We start from the raw sequence: 19,221 nt of genomic DNA, 5'->3' as shown, positions 1-19,221 counted from the left end.
ACTTGGCTTTCTTAGTCCAAACCCGCTTGCTGGCCGTGCTCTGCCATGCCCCGTGTGCCCACCACGCCGATCCCTCGGCTGGATCCTCGCTGCTCCGGCCGCGGGTGACAGGGGTGCTGGACACAGTGACTGACTCTCCTCTGGCTTTGCAACAGCCTGTGGACGGAATTTCTTTTTGGTGGCCAACCCAGCTGGCTGCCGAATGGGGCAGCGCGGATGGCATTTTCCTTTTCAAGTTCGGTTTCTGTGGAGACTAGTTTCTTTGTAGGTGATAACTTTACAGGAGAGACTAATGACCACCCGTTGATGAAATACTGCTGGGAGCACATCTGGAGCTGCCCTGCGTCTGCGGGTAACAGCTGGTGAGCAAAGGCAGCAGAGGGAGCTGCCCCAGCAGAAGTGGAAGAGGTTGACCCCTTTTCTCTCTGACAGGCCTGTTAGCTTTTTAGGATCAAAGCTTTTCACATTTGGTCCCTGTACTTGAAGAAGCTCAAGTGTTTCCACTGCAGACATTAGTGATTCTGGCTCTGCTCCCTGCCACCCATCCCCAGATCCACTTTGCAAGCTTTCTCCTTGAAACTGTAGTTTACAAAAATAAAACCTAGATTAAAGCCAGTACAGCTGCCCTGAGGTTTGAATCAGTGCTGGTATGATGTGTTGCCAAAGAGAGAATTACTCAGGAGTGTGGATTAGAGCTGTTTGTCTCCAGGAAGACCTGGTCTTCAAAGCCAGGGAATTTTCCCAGCTATAGCTGGTGTATCTTCAGCTAGGAGGCTCTGGTGCTCTTCTCCATGGGCACTGGCCTGTCAGCTATCTCATTTTTATCTCAGCTTCTTCATCTTCTTTCCTTCTGTCTGGTTCAGTATCCTCCCATGCTCCTACTTGGGCCAGAATTTGCTCGCCAGGACTGCCCTGCAGCCTTCCCGCTGCTGCCTCTCACCAGCTGTAAAAACTTCAATACTTTGAAAAATATTTTTCTTCCTGTTGGGAGAGAGGTTAGGTTTTTTTGTTGTTGTTTGCTTGTTCTAAACAACCCACGCTCCTGCAGCACTGCTGAGGGTCCAGTGCTCAAGGAAGGGTTAGAAACTCCAGTTGTTGGCAGCTGCTGGGGCTGGGGAAGGGATGCCGAGCACTTCAGGAGGCGCCTGGCAGCGCTGGTGCCGCACGGCAGCAGCTCCAGCAGCAGCGCAGGGGCTCGTGTGCCCCCCTGCCCCCTGCGCTGGGCACCGGGGAGGCCAAACCGCGAACCCTGGGGGCAGTTCTGGGCCCTCACGCCAAGAAGGCCCTTGAGGTGCTGGAGCGAGTTGAGAGGAGGGAACGGAGCTGGTGAGGGGCTGGAGCACAAGTGTGATGGGAACGGCTGAGGGAGCTGGGGGTTCAGCTGGAGAACAGGAGCTGAGGGGAGACCTTCTGATCTCTGAGCTGCCTGAAAGGAGCTTGGAGCCAGGGGGGGTCGGGCTCTGCTCCCCAGGAACAAGCGCCAGGACCAGAGGAAACGGCCTCGAGTTGCGCCGGGGGAGGTTGAGGTTGGATCTTGGAACAATTTCTTCCCCCAAGGGCTGTGGGGCATTGGAACAGGCTGCCCAGGGCAGTGCTGGAGTCACCATCCCTGGAGGGGTTGGACAGACGGACATGAGGTTCTCAGCACATGGGGCAGTGCCTGGGGTGGGGGAACGGTTGGACTCAATGAAATTGAAGGTCTCTTCCAACCGAAATGACTCTATGATTCTTTGAATTTTGCAGGTTTGCAGGTGCTCAGCACTGGCCCGGTTGCTCAGTTTTCATGCTCGGCTCCTGGGGCTCGAGCCGAAACCCCGCCTGGAGGTTTGGAGTCCTGCTTTGAACTGAAGCTCGTTGTTGGTGTCTAGTGCTGGGGCACCCGTAGGGCAGAAGTGAAGGCTGGACTTCTGACTGCAGCTTAGGCTGGACTTCTGACTGCAGGTGAGACCAGATGCTGGTAGCAGGAGGGCTCAAGGTCCTCGGAGTGGGCTGGTGGGAATGGTGCAGAGGAAGGGCTGGGGGACTCTCCAGTGTGTTTTCAGAGAAGAAATGATTGAGGCGGCGGTGGGTGTTTTGATGGATTCAGGCTTTATTTATTAATGTTCCATTTTTGGCTTGTTTGCCCCTCTTCTTAACAAGGTCATGGCTGTAAAACAGAAATAGCATCCATGATGGATCTCAATCTTGCCTATTAAATCCCTTTAAAAAATGCAGTCTGGATCTTTAAAAGAAACTCCAGCCTGGCACAAGGGAAGGGTGAGCCACCAGATTCCCCACTGAATGGAGCATTTCTTCCAACAAATGGGGACCTGCTTCCTTATGTGTCAAGACCCCAGGATGCTTTAATTTCTGTGTCAGTGCTAATTGATTGGAAGCAACAATTTTGCCAGACAAAGCTGTAAATTAGTTTCAAATGGGGGAAACAGGCCACCCACTGCCCAAATATCATATTGCAGTAACAACATTAAACACAGAGCAAACCATAACCCAGGGAAGGAAAACCCAAGTGAAACCAGATTTCCACTCATTCCCTTTCCCCAGGAAAGTGGAACCAGATGGTTTGTGGCTTTGATAATAAGAGAGGCTGATTCTTTCAGATACAGCTTAAGCTAAGTATCACACAAAGGGATGGGCTGAGAAGCAAAACCTCACAGGCATGAATTCTGCCTCTGGAGACCATCGGCATGTGAAACCCTCCCAATAAAAACATTACAGAAAATTGTCTTCCTAATTGCAGCTGAGCCCTTCTCGCTTGGACGGCCCCTCTCGTTGCCTCGTGTGAAATACCAGCGCCGCTCCCACAAGTTTCAGCCGCAAATGCAAATCCCTCCTCGCATTTCATGGGTGCCCGCCCTGCCTGGGAGCGTTTGCAGTGTCTGAGCATCGGGGCCAGTGTTGGGGAGAGGCTGGCGATGCTCCCTCAGGCAGCTCTCCCATAACCGGCGCCTGCACCCGACCTCTGCAGCCACAGTTTTGGGCCGAGGAAGGGATGGTCAGGGTGCACGGAGCCATGGAGCTCCCAGGTTGGGCTGCAGCTTGGTGGTGGAGCTGGGCTGACTCATTATCTCAGCTAATTGGAGCTCTGCAGCCCCAGAGCCGTTTCCTGCAGGGCTGCCTGGGTCTGTGTTGGCAGCCCCGGCTCGGGGGGGCTGCGGGGGTTTAACCGCAAGCGCTGCGCTCTCATGAAAACCCACGTGTTCTCGGTTTGCCCGTGTTAAAGGATCAGCTTTGTCAGTCTTGTGGTTGTGTGACTCTCAGGAAACAACCGTCAGGTCCTTCTAGAGACCAGGTGGGCTGAGTTGAGCATCCGCACACCAAAACCCTTATCTGGTCCAGGTCTGGTGCCTTGACATTCAGGAGGTAAAATTTCTTCTGGATAAAGATCTGGTTTGTCTTACCGTCCCCTTGTGAAGCAGAAGGAAGGAGCCCATCATGGTCTTTCTATCATGCCAAAGACATCCCTGCCTGTGTTGCCCTGCCTGCTTTGTCCATATGTCCTTCCCTAACAGGGACACGCTGGCAGCAGCAAATGCTGCCGTGGGTGAGGAAAGTCCCTCCAGGGACGTGAAAGCGTGAGACCTGCTTCCAAGTTTAGTGTAATTATGTAATTATCCACGTATTCCTGTAGCATCTAGTGCCCTGTTCCTGGGGCAGCACACCGATGTGCTGGGGACAGATGAAAAGCCTGAGCCTGGTCTCTGCCCTAATAAAGCTGGTGGCAATTCCTTGTGACTTCCATGGGGTTTGGTTCTGGGCACAGAAAACCTCGTCTCCTCTGGGAAGCCCTTTCTCCAGGCTGGTGCTTCCTGACTGTGCAGCGATCCAAGGGAAAAACTTTCTGCTTTCTTCCCATTGTTTGGTTTTCAAATATTACTTTTCTTTGGGCCAACTGTCCCCGCAGCTGCCTGGGGACCTGCCTTGGTGGGGGCGTTCCCTGTGCTGGACGGGTGCAGGTACGTGGTGGAGCAGAGACAAGGGGCTTCTGTCGGCAGCTTTGCAAGGTCTACAGGCTGCCTGGTGATGGGTTCAGGGGAGCTGTGTGTACCTTGTGCTTGGATAAGGGCTTTGAAAAACCATCCACAAATAATTGCAATTTCCTCTTCACCTTGTGGTAAGGCTAGATCCGAGCCTGAGAAACCGCTGTTGCTTGCTATAATGATACACAAAACAGAAATCTCCACCTAACCCTGTACAAAATGCTGCGCAATCACTTCTAAATCATTGTGGGTTGCTTTAGCCACAGATGCAAAGTCTGACATCCAAATGCACAACAGAAGGTGGGTAGGAAGTGCTACGCAGACCTACATATGTGTGTGTGCTGGTCTCTCCTGGTTGCAGAGGGGTTTTTCTGTCTCTTGTTCACCCAGTGTAGTCAGGGAGAAGTGGAGTTTATTTGTGCATAGATCTGCTGGGCTTTCTGCCGTGCGGTGAGGTGCTGAGCGATGGGCGAGGCGGGAGGAGGGCTGGCTGAGCAGCCCCTCAGAGGGATGGACGGGGTGCTGGAGCCTGGTTTCTGCCCTTGGCTGTGCTCGTGCTGCTCTGTGGCGTCACTTGGGTCCCGTGTGGGTCACAGGCAGGACACGGACCCTGCAGCAGGAGACGGCTCCAGGGCTGCACGTGGGCAGCTTCGAGCAGCAGTGGCTGGAGAGCGGGTGATGCTCTGGCTGTTGCACCTCCTGCATCTCGCACCTCCTGCATCTCGCACCTCCTGCGTCTCGGCCTCTACGCTACAGCCAGGTCATGGAAAGAGCCGCATATGAGTGTGTTTGTCCTCATGGCAGCTGGGGCTGTGCCTGACAGGCGGCAAAGCTGTTTCTCTGTTCCTTTGGCAAAGCACTTGTGAAACACAGGATGACACAGCCGCAGAGATGGGTAGGAAATTCCCATCGCAACTGGAGAATACCCTGTGGTCCTTGAACTTGTGAGGACTAGCAGCTATCATTATGCATGCAGCATCTTCCCCTGGGTGCCTACAGAATTACAATGCTGGGTTCTCCCAGGCTAATCACTGTTTTGAACAACAAGATTGATCGCTTTCTCTTTTAATTATTTGCAGATCACTGAGACTTTGCAAAATGCTCTAGGTGACATAAACCGCAGTTTAGTGTGTTAGCATTTGCCCATCCTGGGGATTTTTCAAGCTTAGCCACCAGCAGTGCTGTGGGAAAGGAGGAGGCAAACATCTCTGTCCTCTAATGACCTGCCTGCATGCATGCATTATCCATGCATTATCCATGCGTTATCGTCTGTCTGCCTTAATGGGAAGCTTTGGGGAGCAGACTGGCTGTCTTGTCCCTGTCCCAGATCCCTTTCTGATTATTGTGGATGAATCCAAGCACTTAACAGCTTTTGGCTGCTAATTTGCAGCTCCAAACCCGTCGGTAGCAGATTAGATTGTGCCCGTTTGTGTGACACCGACAACCTGGATTCAGGCTATTCCGCACCTCCAGCACCATCTGCCTGAGGTTTGGGGTCTTGGCTCGTCCCCGCTCCCCCTGTGTCTCTGTTGGAGGGTCACTCGTCTTCCTTCATCTCTGCTGACCTGGAAATTGTTTCTGCGAGTGCTTTGTACATGAGTTGTCTGGCAGCAGCTCTGCCTGGGAGTCTTTGTGGTGTGCTATTTAAACCTCACAGATCTCTGCCTTCTTAAAAGGTCACAATATCTGCATAGACTTTTACAGCTAAAGCTGCTGGAGGGCTGGGGAAGATATTGTGCTTGTCGAGTCACATTCGGCGGAGAGCAGCTATTCCCGTCGTCACACAGAAATAGCTTTTCTTGTTCTGGGGAGGATGCTTCGCTCTCGGGCTCCTTCGCCTGCCGTGGGGTACAGAGACGCCGAGTCAAAGCGCGGGGCTCATCGGAGGCTTCAAAGTCACGGCAATGTGATCTCCTCCGGAGCTCCTGCTCAACAGCACGGTGGTTATTCAACTGACCCCGTCTCTCCCAGCGTCTCACCTCCATTTTCTGGCTCTAAAGGCTCAGGAAGGGGCTGTGCGGGGACACAGCTGTCTCTGGGGTGGCCCCAGCTCTGTCCAGGGCTGGGTAGGAGGGTGCTGAGTCCCACCTTGCCCACTTGACGGATGATTTTTTGTGCTGAAGAAAGAAATGAGCTGTAAGGAAATGCGTGTCTGCTATATATTTCCAGTTAAAGCACAGCTTGGTGCTGACTAGGTCTAGAAGTTACGTCAAGAAAGGGGAAAAAAGTAAATAAGCAGTATTTTTTTTGTTCCCCTTGTCCTTTTGACAGATGGAGCTGTGCTGATTAGATTATCTGATCTCTTTCTAAAGAACAAATTGTTGATGGGAAGCTATCTTTGTGGGCTCACAGTGCTGACTGCTCCGGGATGACGCTGTGTTTGCTCCCTGCACGTTCTGGGCACCGTCCCCGCACCCGTGTCGGCAGCCGCCGGCCTGGTCTCGGGCTGGCTCCGGCTGCGTGCCCGAGTGAGGGTTTTCTTAAATGAAATCACTTCCTTGGAGTAATTACATCAGCTAATTAGGGACCTAATTGGCTAATTAGAGCGAAGTGACAGTTTCTTCGCTGTGCGTGGAAGGAACACTGTGTAACGGCAGGAAATCTGCAACGCTCCTCGCTGCCAGCACCGAGGTGGTGGGGACCAGGGCTGGAGCAGGTGCTGGGTGATGCTGTCAGCCCGGGCTGCCCTTCATCCTCCTCGGCAGCCTGGTCTGGAGGGACACGAGCTCCAGGAGCTGCCCTTGCAAGCAGGCAGCCTGCTCTGCCCGCCGGGGCTGGGGAATGCAGGCAGGAGCTGTGGGCTGGGGGCAGAAGGTGTCCTGGGGCAGAGGGACGTCGGGTGCGTCGTTGGAGGCACCTCAGTCCGCTGGGCTCGGCTTTGCTGGTCTGCCTCCTGGGCAGAAAGGTTTGGGAAGGACCGAAGGGAAAGGAGGGATTTTACTTTCATTGCTTTTTTGTTTGCTGCAGACAGATGGAGGCACGAGCGCTGCCCGGTCTGTGGTGTGGTTTGGCCGCGTCTTCGGGAAGCCCTTGGATGTGGTTTGGTTGTGGAGGGCCTGGGGTGGGAGCTGCAGACCTGGACGCCGTTCTCTGCCCTGGCACTGGTTTGGTGTGGCCTCGAGCACATTTCTCCACAACGCTGGGCCACTTTTTCTGCTCTTTTGCTAGCCTTGCCTTAGAAGTCGTCTTCTTGGAGCAGAAATGTGTCTGCGTGTATCCACAGCAGAGCTTTGATCTTGTTTGGAGCCATGTACACCCCATCTCAAAATGACCTGGGCATCTAAATACTGCCTTGCTATTTCTATGAGCGTCCAGAGCTGACGTTGAAGTTCTTGTTCATGTGTGATCTAGCAACCAAAGGCTGATAAAGTCTGGGCGGTGTGTGTTTCTGCCAGTGGTGTCCCTGGGCACCGCGATGCCTATTACCTGTTACTCCTACTACATCTGAGTCCTTCGTGTGTTGAATAGCTTGTGTCTGTCTCCATCTTGGGATGCACAGATTAGATGTTTCTCAATCCTCATATCCAGGGACTGTGGTTCAGTAAGATCTAAGAGGGCCAGGGTGGTGGGTACCTTCCTACCCACCGCGGGTGGCAGCACGCACCCGGGCAGGCAGAGGCTGGACGCGCCAGCCTAAGACGCCTCCGGGTTACGCTTTGCATGAAAAATTATACATGACCAAGGCCAGAGACTGGCCCAGCTGTGCGGGGGCAGTGGGGAGCCCTGGCCCCAGCCTGCACCCCAGTGCCTGTTCAGCCTGGCAGGACCTGCTGCTCAGGGTGGGTCCCTCTGCTCAATGCAGCAGATTTTGTGTGCATATGTTCTTCTCCTCGGTGTTGCCCGCAGAGCATGTCGTGGGTCCTGCCTGGTCGCCGCGGGGTGGACGCGGGCAGGAGGCTGTGGTGGAGCCCCGTGTGCTGCGGCAGCAGCAGCTGCCGTCCCTCGGTGTCCCCTGCCCTGTGTTGTGGTGGGAATCACAAGAGCGTGGTTGGTACCTGAGCATCCTCTCGGTGCGGCGGGCGTCTTCCCGCACTGTCCTCTTTGGCAGCACTGAGGATTTTCAGGTTGCATGGTACAACCCCATGTCTTCCCGCATCAATGCATTCTTTCATCTTAAAGCTCTAAACAAGCCAAAATCACAGCCCAGCAAAGCCAGAGGTGCTCCCAAAGTCCATCTTTCCATCCCTCTCGTTTCCTAGAGCTGTCCCGAGCTGCGTTGGTGCCCATTCTCGCCTATTCTCGCTGAGCAGAGGGGAGCTCGGCCGGGGAGCAGGATTGCAAATGGGGGTCTCCTGCTTTCTGGAAGCCCAAAGCCCCAGGCAAGCTTGGTTGCAGCGACTAAATTTCATGTAAAAACACTGCAAAGTGGAATTTCTCACGATCTTCATCCAACGATAAAACCAGCAGGCTGAATTTGCTCACAAACCAGCTCCTGCGCACCCCGTGATGGGTATAACCTGAGATTGCAGTGTGGACTGAGGGCCAACACCAAGAGAATTTTGTATGGGTTTAAGTTTATTGTGAAACATTTCACCAGGTTCTAACATATAGTTACTTGTTCTGGTAACCGCTTATTCGGTATTTAAATTACAGCAAAGGATACTCCCTCTGACGCTGTAACACTGGCTGCAATTTTCCTCTTGCTTTATATATTTACCGCGCAGCAAGGCCATGGCCCTCAGGGGAAAAGTTCAACCTGCTCTGAGATGTTTTTGCAGCTGGAAGAAAAAGGCCTTGTAACGCTTCAGGATAAATTGCTTTCAAAGTATTTTTGTAGCGCATAAAATAATATTTTATATATATAGAACAAAACAGGCAAGGAAAGGATGTTAAATTCCTCCAGTAAATTGCTCAGGGAATTTTTGTTTGGCTCTTGTTTCTACCGGAGGAAAAATCTGACCGCGATCACAGTGTTAAGTGCCAAGTAAATGCCTCGACCGAGAGCCAGGGCTGCCTGTGGTCACCAGGGGCTCAGGGGTGACAATGGTCAGATCTGGGTGCTGCCGTGGGGGGGAGCAGCATCCCTGGGGCAGGCGATGCCCCCTCCGCGCGGTGCAGCCCTTGGACCCACGGGGATGGCCCGGGGGGTTCCCTTCGTCTTCACAGGATGATGGGAATTAGCTCTGGAACCAGCATCTTCCTGGCAGAAAATTTTTTGAATGAAAAAAAAATCTTTCTTAAAAGTGGTTGTTGACACAATTTGGGTTTCCTGGGGAGTTTGCTCAGCTAACCTAGGAGAACGCGGTGCTCCTGAACAAGCCTTTCTTTTATCTCTCTTGCTTGAAATATAATTTTGGTTTCTAAAGTAAAACAACAAAAAAAATCAGTTTCAAATCGATGTTTTGACTTGAAATGTCATTTTGTTTTTAATTGAAGAACCAGAGTGAAATGACATTTTAAGTCAAAATGTTAATGTTTTGTTTAGACATCTCCCATGGGAATTTAAATGTTTCATCAGAGCTGACATTTACCAGTGAAAGAATCCCAAAACCCAGGGTTTTCTCCCAAGAGGGGTGGGGAGGTTTTCCAGGCGGGGTGTTTGAATGATGCGGATGCTGTGCTGGTTAGTGCGGGTGTACAGGGCTGTCCCCGGGTCTCCATCAACCAAACCCGCTCCAGCTGCTCCTCCGAGCAGAGGAGGAGGGGACGAAGGCTCCTTCGGCAGCGGAGAGTGGGTCACCGGGCTAATGCCGTGCTATTAAGCTGCTGCATCTCAGCGAAATCCTCTGGCACTTGAAATAACGAGCTCTGCTAATTCAGTGTGTTTTATACGCCCTTGCTTCGTTGGAGAGATCCCGCCTTTCCTCTGCTCATCGGTCCGAGCAGTTCACCCCCAAACCTGGGGGTTTCACTAATTATGTTTCAAGGAAACGCTCAATTAGTGCAAAGTGAAGGTCTGCGTTGCTGGAGAGCCCCATCGGCAGAAGCACCCACTTGTGCAGCGGCGCGGTGCTCCTCCGGCCGGGCTGCAGCTGGATGTCGTGGCCATTTCCAGGGAGAAAGGAACAGAAAATCAGACACAGTGAAGATGATTTCTTGCCCGCATCACCAGAGTCGTGTCGGTGGTAAGGTTTCTGAATCCTGTCGATCTCCTGTGGCACAAAGGCACGATTTGCTCTTGCTCCGGAGATTCCAGTTTGGAGCTGGAATGGATGCTGCCAGTGCAGAAAAGCACCATTTCCCACCCGTGCTTCCCAGCCTTGCCCCGGCTGCGCTCATGCCTGGCCCTGGCTGCTTCCCAGCACGGCGGGAGCGTCGTTGCCCTCTGCTCTTCCCAAAACACAGGTTTTCCACTTTTCCTGGTTTTGTTTTGTGACACTAAAATCTCTGCACTGCCGCAGAGCTCTGCAAGCAATCCCTGCTGCTACAGACACATCAATCCACCCCGCGATCCGAGGAGATGGTGTGGTACTTGGTCTTCACTGTTTAGTTTTGAGGTGTTTACAAGTACTAAAATGATCTTTAGTTGTTGCTCAAAACCAACCAAACACCATCTCCCGTGCACAGAGAGCCCTGCCGTGCTCGGGCGCTGTGCCGCCGTGCGGCGCGTCCTCGCTGCCAGCGGGACCGAAACCCCGCAGGGGCCACGCGAGGGAGGCTTTGGGCTCGTCACTGTGCTGGGTGGCTTGTCAGGCTGCTCTGCCTGTCTGTTTGCATTCGCCGGGGGTTTCTCTCCCCCTTCCCCATCCCCTCTCGGGGAAGCTCAGAGGAAGGTGTTGGTGTGACAGCGCCAGGCGAGCGCGCAGCCCTGGGAGCAGCGCAGTGTGTGCTGAGCAGAGGGTGAAGCCGAGCGGTTGGTCCTTTTGGCGATAGCACACGTCCCTTCGTGTCACTTGAAGGTCCCTGCGAGCAGGCGCTGGCTGGGGCTGCCGGCACGTGGCCGTCACCTCGTGTTAGCGCGGCGGGGCTCGCCAAGGCTCCGCTCCGCGGGGAGCATCGCGGCTCAGCCTCTGCAGAGCATCCTCTGCGCCCGGGCGAAGGGCGACGTTCCCAGCTTCAGCTGGACATTTCAACTTTCCCATTACCTAGAGAAACCACAGACCCGTCTGTACTTTGGTTTAATTGCTGCTTTTCTGAAACACTTCAAAGAATGTTTCTAACCGCAGTATGTGGCACATATTATTAGATTTGTTTTTAGAATATAATGGTAAACTGTTGCCATTATGGAGGTAGACATAATTATCTGAAATCTATTTTAATCTATTCTGCCTTTTAAATATTCTATGTTCCCTTTTAATAAGAGGTAGCATCCGCCCTTTGATGTTATAGCGGAGGTGTAGAAAGCTCTCCTCTCCTTGCTGCAAATGTTAATTGAATAGCCTCCCTTTCTCTTCATTAGCTGCATTAGCTTGCATTAACACCTTTTAATATCTCTTTAAAATCTTGTTCAATTTACTTTCTTTAATCTTTTCCTTTCCCAGAGTGTTGCATCACTTTGATCCTCATCTTCTTCTTTTCTTTGATGACAACTTTGAGTTTAATTTGTATTTGAATTGAAATGGAAATTTCCTAATTCCTCAGAATTCAGCATGCATTTTACAGGGTTTTGGCATCTGTATTAGCATTTGGTGCTGCCGGGGGAGGGAACAGTGCAACCATCCAGATTGCTGCCCCAAAACACAGCGGCTGCCCTGACGTCCCCTCCTTGCGCTCACACAGAGACGAGCGGCTTTGCTGTCAGGTGCCTTGAGGATCACAGCCGAGGTTCACAAAGGCCTTTCTGCACTGCCCTGTTCTCCAGGGTCTGGCTCCCAGGCTCCAGGCGTTCTTGGTGGTGCCGTGCTGAGCTGTGCTGAGCTGTGCTGCTGCTCAGCACCATACAGAACATTTCCCGGAGGTGCCGGTGCAGGAGCGACCATCTGCTCCCTGCAGAGCACCAGCGCCCGCGAGCCAGACGAGGGCTCCCAGGCACGGGCACAAACCCATCTATCGCTGCCTGCCCTGCAGACACAGCAAGGAGAGGCTTGGTGGAGCCTCCAGTGGGTTTTTGCAGGGCAGCAGCGTGGGTGACGTGGGGCTTTCCCCCCTGCCAGCCCCTTCCATGCTGCTCTCTGGGGCTGGCGGAGGTTTGGGCAGGGGAACCGCTGCAGAGCTGCTGGCAGCACCGCGGATCTCCTGCCTGCACAGAGGCACCTTCATCAGGTGTGGGGGCTTTTGTGGCCTGAGACAAGCAGTGTGACCAAGGGCGCTGGCTTCTCCCCTGTCTCCTTTCCCCAGGCCAAGTCATGGAGCAGGACCTGGGATGCCCTTCAGCCGCCTCAGCCTTGCTCACGAGTGAGTAAAGTCTCCACTTATCTGTCAGTCCTGCACGTGGTGTTGGGGAGCAAGCGGTAGCAACTTCTGTTTCAGTGCTCAGGAACCTTTCTGCGCTGTTCCCCTCATGCCTGGGGATTCACTCCTGGTTCATTCCTGGAACGATGGAGGATCCTATTCATTGCTCAGCACTGGGACCAGCTGGCATCGCTGCATCCCGCCCGTTCTCCGGGGAGGGATGTGTTTGTTCTGGGTATGTTGTAGACTTTCAATAGAGGCATTGGTATCCTTGCTGCAAGTTCTCTTAGCATCGGTTCTTCCCAAATTAATTACAAGCTCTCTCTGCTGTTGATGAGCAGTCTCAGCCTGCGCCTGACGCCCAGATAACGACGTGGTGGTTTCCCACTCCTCCGTGGATCCAGCGCCCGTGAGCCCTGTTCTGCTGAGGTTCGGCCTTGGGAGCTGTGCACAGAACTCGCAGAGACCTCGGCCATCGGTGAGTGTCACTGGGGGCTCGTGGCCACCACAAACTGGCATCTTTCTCCCTCTCCTTCCACCGATGGGTACCCAGAAATGGGCAGCTCCTGCTTGGACCTGGGGGCTGCAGGGAGTCACATGCAGTGATCCTGAGACTCACCTCAGGTTTTTGGTGGTTTTCTTTCTTGTTTTTCCCACAGCCAGTGGTATTTTTTTTTTTAAGACTTAAAGTATAATATAATAAATCAGCTTACTCTCTAGACAGAAATATTAATTTTTTAAAGACTTTGTTCCTGATGCTCTTCATCAGAGCACTTGATACCTATTAAAAACAAATTGGTGTGGATTTTAACAATAATATCGGAGATGAATCACTTTCTTCTGAGTGCTTTGAATAGTACTTGTTGAGTCCAAAAGAAGAGGTTGTTGATTGATACATTATTCACAGGCTTGATTTCTTGATTTTTACAAGAATTTTCTTTCTTTGTGTGCATTCACCCAGTCTTTCAGATGAATAACTTCGATATGGGGAAGCCTGTTGCCGGGGGCTGCCGGATTACACGGCTTGGGTCTTGTTTAACAGCGGGTTGGTTAGTGTGCAAAATTAATAAGGAGCAGAGATGAGTCTGTGATCCTCCCCCAGCCCCAGTGTCAGCAACATGGCCACAGTTTCTGGCAGTGCCAGGCAACGCCGTGTCGCTGTGTTACCCATCCCTGCGATTGCCTTTGACTTGTTAGCAGGGCCTGTCGCGATAGGATGAGGGGTGATGGTTTTAAACTAAAGGAGAGAGATTCAGGCCGGACACAAGGAAGAAATTGTTGCCCTGATGGTGGTGAGAGCCTGGCCCAGGTTCCCAGAGAGGTGGTGGCTGAACCATCCCTGGAGACATCCCAGGCCAGGCTGGACGGGGCTCTGAGCAACCTGAGCTGGTGCAGATGTCCCTGCTCATGGCAGGGGGGGCACTGGGGGGCTGGGGAGGGCCCTCCAACCCAAACCATCTCTGATTGTATAAGGAGGGACCAGCAGCATCCTCAGGACCCTGTCACCGTGTGTGTAATCCCGTAGGTACAACCGCAGGAGCGGTGTGACCCCGAGCTCAGCTGGGTGCTGGACGTGCCCCAGCCCCTCCCTCCAGCCCCGTCATCCACCTTCAGCCTCCCGGCCCTTCCTCGCAGTGTGCTGGGGGGGCTGCTGGACCCCCAGACCCGCGGGGCTCGACACCTCCATCACCGCCACCGGCAGGTCGGAGCACGAGCCCGTGCCAAGCGCTTTCAGCAGAGCTGCAGGGATGCTTGTCAAATGAAGCTGTCTGCCTTCGCGGCGGCTCGACAGCGGGGAGACAACGTTGTCCCTCTTAAAGCTGACAAATGATCTGTGTCTCCCGTATGGAAATGAATTGATCTCAGCTCTCCGGGGAGAAGGCGTCACGGTCGCGGAGGACGGTGCCACACCGTGCTGCCCTTGTCAGACGGCTGCGCGCTCTCGCCTCCGCAGCTCTGCCTCGGAGAGATGGGAATTCATGAGATGTTTTGCATCTTTTTCCGTTTTAATCCCTGTAAAGGAAGCTCTGATTTTTGAAGCATTGCTCTTTTCCTTCTCATCCTTTTCAGGGAAGAGGAGCTTTGCTTGGAGGCTCGCGTTTTGCAGATGCTCCTGGGGAAACGGGAGATTTGTCACTTCCAAATCGCAGCATTTTCCCCCGCTCTGTGTGATCCTCCATTTAAACTAGAGGCAGCATCTAAAAGCACTTCCCAGGCTGGCGGAGAAGAGCTGTGTAAGATGGAAGGATACAGGGAAGTGTCTGGAAGGGATCACAGCTTATTAGCAAGGATAATAAATTCCGTGGCTCGGGAGGTGCCTTGATGTCAGGTTACAGAGCATGACCTTCCCCCAGGCACCTGGCCCTGCCGTGGCAGAGTATGAGCATGTAGCAGATGCGATTGTGAAAGAACAAGACAAACTGTGCCTGAGAGCCAGAACTTCCAGGGTTTTCTGTCCTTTCTCAGCCAGGGACCTGCTCCCGCTCCTCGCCGTACCTGGAGCGCGGGCTCTCCTGGGCACGGGCGGCCTCTCGGGTGAAGCAGTGTGAGATTGTCCCCGTGTCAGGCTGAGGTGTTCTCCCCTCTTGCCTTGATTTTTGGGCTGAGAAGAGCCAGGGGATGTTTCATGCCATTTCATTCTCGAATTTGGAATGAACCCCGTGCGTTCAGTGTGCTTTGGGCCACTGTGGTCCTCTCTGTGGCTCCAGATCCCCGGGAGAGAGAAATAACCTGGAGTGTTGTTGGTTTTCCTCTGTTCTTATATCCTTGGAGAGATCTGTGTGTACTCTGTGCTTGATTGAAGTGGACTTTTATCTTCCTGCTTGTTTTTCCAGTTTCCACCCCACTTGGAAAGCCTCGTGGTAGAAACCTCCAGCTGGAAGCACCAGCACCGGGGGCTGCTTTGTGTGCCCGCTGGAAAAAAAACCCTGCCCAGCGTAGCTTGTGCAACGTCCCGTAACAAATTAGTGCAGATCCAAACCCCAGCCCAGGAGTCTCCCGTTCCAAACACGTCGATGCCTGACCCTGCCCGCCGGGCCCCGGCGCTGCGCCCGCTCTCCCGGGAGCTCTGTGCTGAGGAGACCGCGAAATTCAGAGCAATTTCATGATGAGCGTTAAGTAAAGGTCTGATGGCTCCATGTCGTGAGAAGCTCTCCTTGCAATGTTTACATTGCTGTTGAGACTGTGTTGTGTTTTTACACTCAATGGTATTTCTCTCAAGATTTCCAATTAAAAAAAAAAACCAACACAGAATGTGAAAACCTTCCTAAGTCAGGTTTAATTAGTTTCTAGATTTGAAGAACGAAAAGCTCCGAGGTGTTGAGGACCACACTGAGTCACAGCCTTGCTGGCTGTGGAAGCGATGGCGGGGAGGCGGCGGCCGGGAGGTGCGGGGAGGTGGGGGACAGGAGGTGCGGGGAGGTGGGGGACAGGAGGTGCAGGGAGGCGGACGGGAGGTGCGGGGAGGTGGGGGACGGGAGGTGCGGGGAGGTGGGGGACAGGAGGTGCAGGGAGGCGGACGGGAGGTGCGGGGAGGTGGGGGACAGGAGGTGCGGGGAGGCGGACGGGAGGTGCGGGGAGCTGGACGGGAGGTGCGGGGAGCTGGACGGGAGGTGCGGGGAGGCGGCGGCCGGGAGGTGCGGGGAGGCGGCCGGGAGGTGCGGGGAGGCGGCCGGGAGGTGCGGGGATGCTCTCTGCCTGCAGCGCCTGCCCTGCGCAGTGTCCCCCGACGGGGGGCGACAGCAGCGGATGCTGCCGCCTGGGGACAACAGGGGTTCACAGGCTCCAGAGCCGCCCCCGGCACGGGGGCGATGGTGAGGGCCACCAGCTTATGCATCTCGGTGCTGGTTTGGATTGAAAAACAGAGCAGGATCGTTCTGTGCCCGGGAGATTTTCAGTGCTGGGAGACCCGTGGGCCTCACTGTCCTGGGAAGCCTTTGGGGGAGGCTGGCTTGGGGACCTCTTGAGAAAAGGCTGCAACAAAGCAGCTCCTCAATAGCTTTTAAAAGGGTAATGAAAGGAGATGTGAACATTGCCATGAGATTGTGCCCATGTGAAGGGAAAATAAAGCCAGTATTCCATGTGCTTTGGTCCAAAAGGCAGTGAGCATTCAGCACAAAGTCTGCTTTGCTGGAGAAGGATGTCTTCTACGAGGGTGGTTTTACTTCAGAGGCGTATGCACAAGAATGAGGAATATTTCCCATTATTAAATCCAATTTTATTTGCTTATAACTTTGCAGTTAGCTTGAGGGGGAAAACTTTCTGTGGGCAATGTCTGCTTTAGGGTGAAACTTTGTATTTGGGAAGTTTTGGCGAAAACGATTTAACCACATCTGAGAGCAATGGGAGGGAAGCAGTCTGCTTTGACTTGTTTAAAAGGCAAAATAAAACACACGCAACAGCGCCGCTGACACGCTCGTCTGCACGGGCGGGCGCTTGGCTGCGAGCTCTGGGCTGGGTGGTCGGGGGGGCTCGGCTGCCCTGGCTGGGGTCCCCTCACAGCGGGGACATCCCCGTGTGCCACCCTCGGTGGCTTCACGTGCCCCGGCACGGGACAGAGGGGCTGAGGGGACTGTCCCCGTGCTGGGGGCTGGATGTGGCTGCAGCCGTCCTGTTCAGCATCCACCCTGACAGCGCTGCTGGCCTGGGGAGCCGGGGATCCGCAGTCACAGCGGTTATCGGCTGCTGATACCTGATGGGAAGCTGGGGGTGGAGGTGCTCCGGCTGCATCTAAACAGGAGCAGATCACTGATTCTGAGCTTATTTCAGCTGTCCCAAGCTGCTTTTCCTCCCTCTGCTGCAGCTTGGTCCTCCCATTAAAAGTTGGGCTGGGTTCCTCTGGGCTGCGTCTCTGCAAATGCAGCCCTTGCATTCATCTGAAAGGCTCATTGACCAAGGAACCATTTCCTTCCAGATACTTAAATGGAAATCCAGTAGGGTTATTAAGCAGAGAGCAGTGAATTTATTCTGGTCATTTATTATTGATAGGTAACATGACACTATTTTAATAACGTTCTCTGATCCTGCTGCAGCACAGCGGTGTGGGGATGAGAGTGAGCCCGGGGGGACCAAATCCCTTTCCCGTGTTGCTGCAATGTGCTGGTTCATCTGAGAGCCCGACTGATGCTCCGTGTTGTTCCTTCCAGCTGCCCAGGTCGGGGTGGTTGATGGAGCGAGCAGGGGCTGCTGGCAGAGAGGGTCCTGCCGCCCTGCTGGGCATGGCACATGGCTCAGAGCTCTTGCACAAGAGCCCATGAGATGCTGCAGCCTCCTGGGCCCAATCCTGCCCCAGGGTGCTGGGTGGGAGCTGCAGTGCAGCCCTGGCAGAGGGGCTGGGGAGCTGTGGGCACGGCGCGTGAGTCCCCACGGCTCCGCAGTGCTTCCTCCCGCCCGCCGGTACCCTGCGGACAGGCTTTGTACCGCAACCGCTGCGGTTTGGGCAGAACAGGCAGATAATCCCGCTGTTGGGCTGGGGTCTGGCATGGCTGAGGGGTTGTGTGTGGCCCCGCCAGGGGCAGAGGAAGGAGGAGGTGCCCAGGGTGCTCAGACACAAAGCCTCAGCCCTGACCAAGCGGCGCTAATCAATTTCTTAAGCCTTGCTAAAATAATCAAACCCTCTGTGTCTGAAAGGGCCCCCCGTCCCTGCAGAGCTGGGTGCTGGGCTCGGCCGTGCGTGCAGGCGCTGCAAACCCCGTCCCGGCAGCAGCCAGCCCCGGCTGCAGCCCTTCCTGTGGCAGCCTGGGCAGGGAGAGGCTTTGGCAAGACACCAGTGAGGCCTCATTTGTCCCACGGATTTGCTTCTCCTCCCATTCTGTGGCTGGTTTGCAATTGTCCCTGTGAACAAGCCACAGCCCTTGAAAAGCATCTGCTGCTCCACGGTTTGCATCAGGCTTCCTGGCGAAGCAGGACCCGCTGCTCTGCGAGGATCCCGGAGCCTCTTTTCTGTTTGATCCCCTTATCGGGAAGCATGCTGCCTGGCAGCTGGTGCAGTGGGGTGCAGTGGGGTGCAGCGGGGTGCAGCGGGGTGCAGCAGGGTGCTGCGGGGGGCAGCAGGCACAGGGAGGCACAGGCACCCTCAGCCTTTGCCCCTGCTCCTGGCTACATGCGGAGCTGCTCCCCGTCCCGCTGCCAGCCTGGCTGGCTGCCCCACAGGTGTGTGCTTTGGGGGCAAATCCTTTCGAGATGAACAGAGATACCCCCAGAACTTCTCACAGCTATTTATTCTGAGGCCGAGGTGCAGCGTCACTGTGCAGCTCTGCGCGGAGTTTGCTCTGGGTTATGATGTACAGGGGTCTGGAAATGAAAGGGAATATTTTACCTTTGAAAAGAAGAGGGATCATGTCTGCTCTGTTAAATTCAGAGACCTGGATGTGAAAAAAATGCATGTGCGTGTGATGAAAAGCTTCCTGTGAGTTCATCCCATGTAACTGGGATGAGAGCTCTTGCGTTGTGCAAAATCATGATGTTGGTCGCAGAGGGGATACGCGAGTGGAGGGGCATGCGGAGAGGCAGCCTGGAATGTTGTTTGAACACCGCCTGCAAATCCCAGAATGGGCCATTAGAAATTAAAGAGATGCTGTTAATCTGAGTTGGAAATAAAGCAGGACACACATGAGCTCATCTGGTTGGTCTGGGCTGCTGCTGGTGTCAGCTTCAATTGGAATAAACAAGTGTTGCTCGGCTGTGCCGAGCTACTGGAAGGCAGAGCATTGCTGGGAGCGAGAGGCTGCTCCGCTCCCAGATGAGAACCACTTGCCCAATTTCTGCTCATTTTTAAACACAGGCAGTTGTGAAACCGAGAGGGTACTCAGGGGTACTCATTACCACTTCTTCTTTGCAAGAGTTTTCCTCCAGCGCCCATGAAAACACTTCTCACTCTCACAAGGGATTCCACATCAAATATTCAAGGCAGATTACACCAAGAACCACACAGGAGAAAGGGGAAGGAAAAAAAAGAAGTCTAAACTGTTCAGTT

General features: G+C 54.1%; 1 long non-coding RNA gene across 1 annotated transcript; it reads left to right on the top strand.

The window, feature by feature from the left end:
- The first annotated feature begins 1,756 nt into the window (after positions 1 to 1,756).
- On the top strand, positions 1,757 to 12,644 carry LOC135992779 (uncharacterized). Its single transcript, XR_010606769.1, has 4 exons — positions 1,757 to 1,941; positions 12,195 to 12,251; positions 12,327 to 12,483; positions 12,590 to 12,644. It is a non-coding gene; the product is annotated as an uncharacterized LOC135992779 (long non-coding RNA).
- Positions 12,645 to 19,221: the final 6,577 nt, after the last annotated feature.

The sequence above is a fragment of the Caloenas nicobarica genome, chromosome 10 (assembly GCF_036013445.1).
Source record: "Caloenas nicobarica isolate bCalNic1 chromosome 10, bCalNic1.hap1, whole genome shotgun sequence".
Classification (NCBI taxonomy): domain Eukaryota; kingdom Metazoa; phylum Chordata; class Aves; order Columbiformes; family Columbidae; genus Caloenas; species Caloenas nicobarica.
The sequence above is the reverse complement of the archived record's forward strand: the minus strand, read 5'-3'. Positions and strand labels throughout refer to the sequence as shown.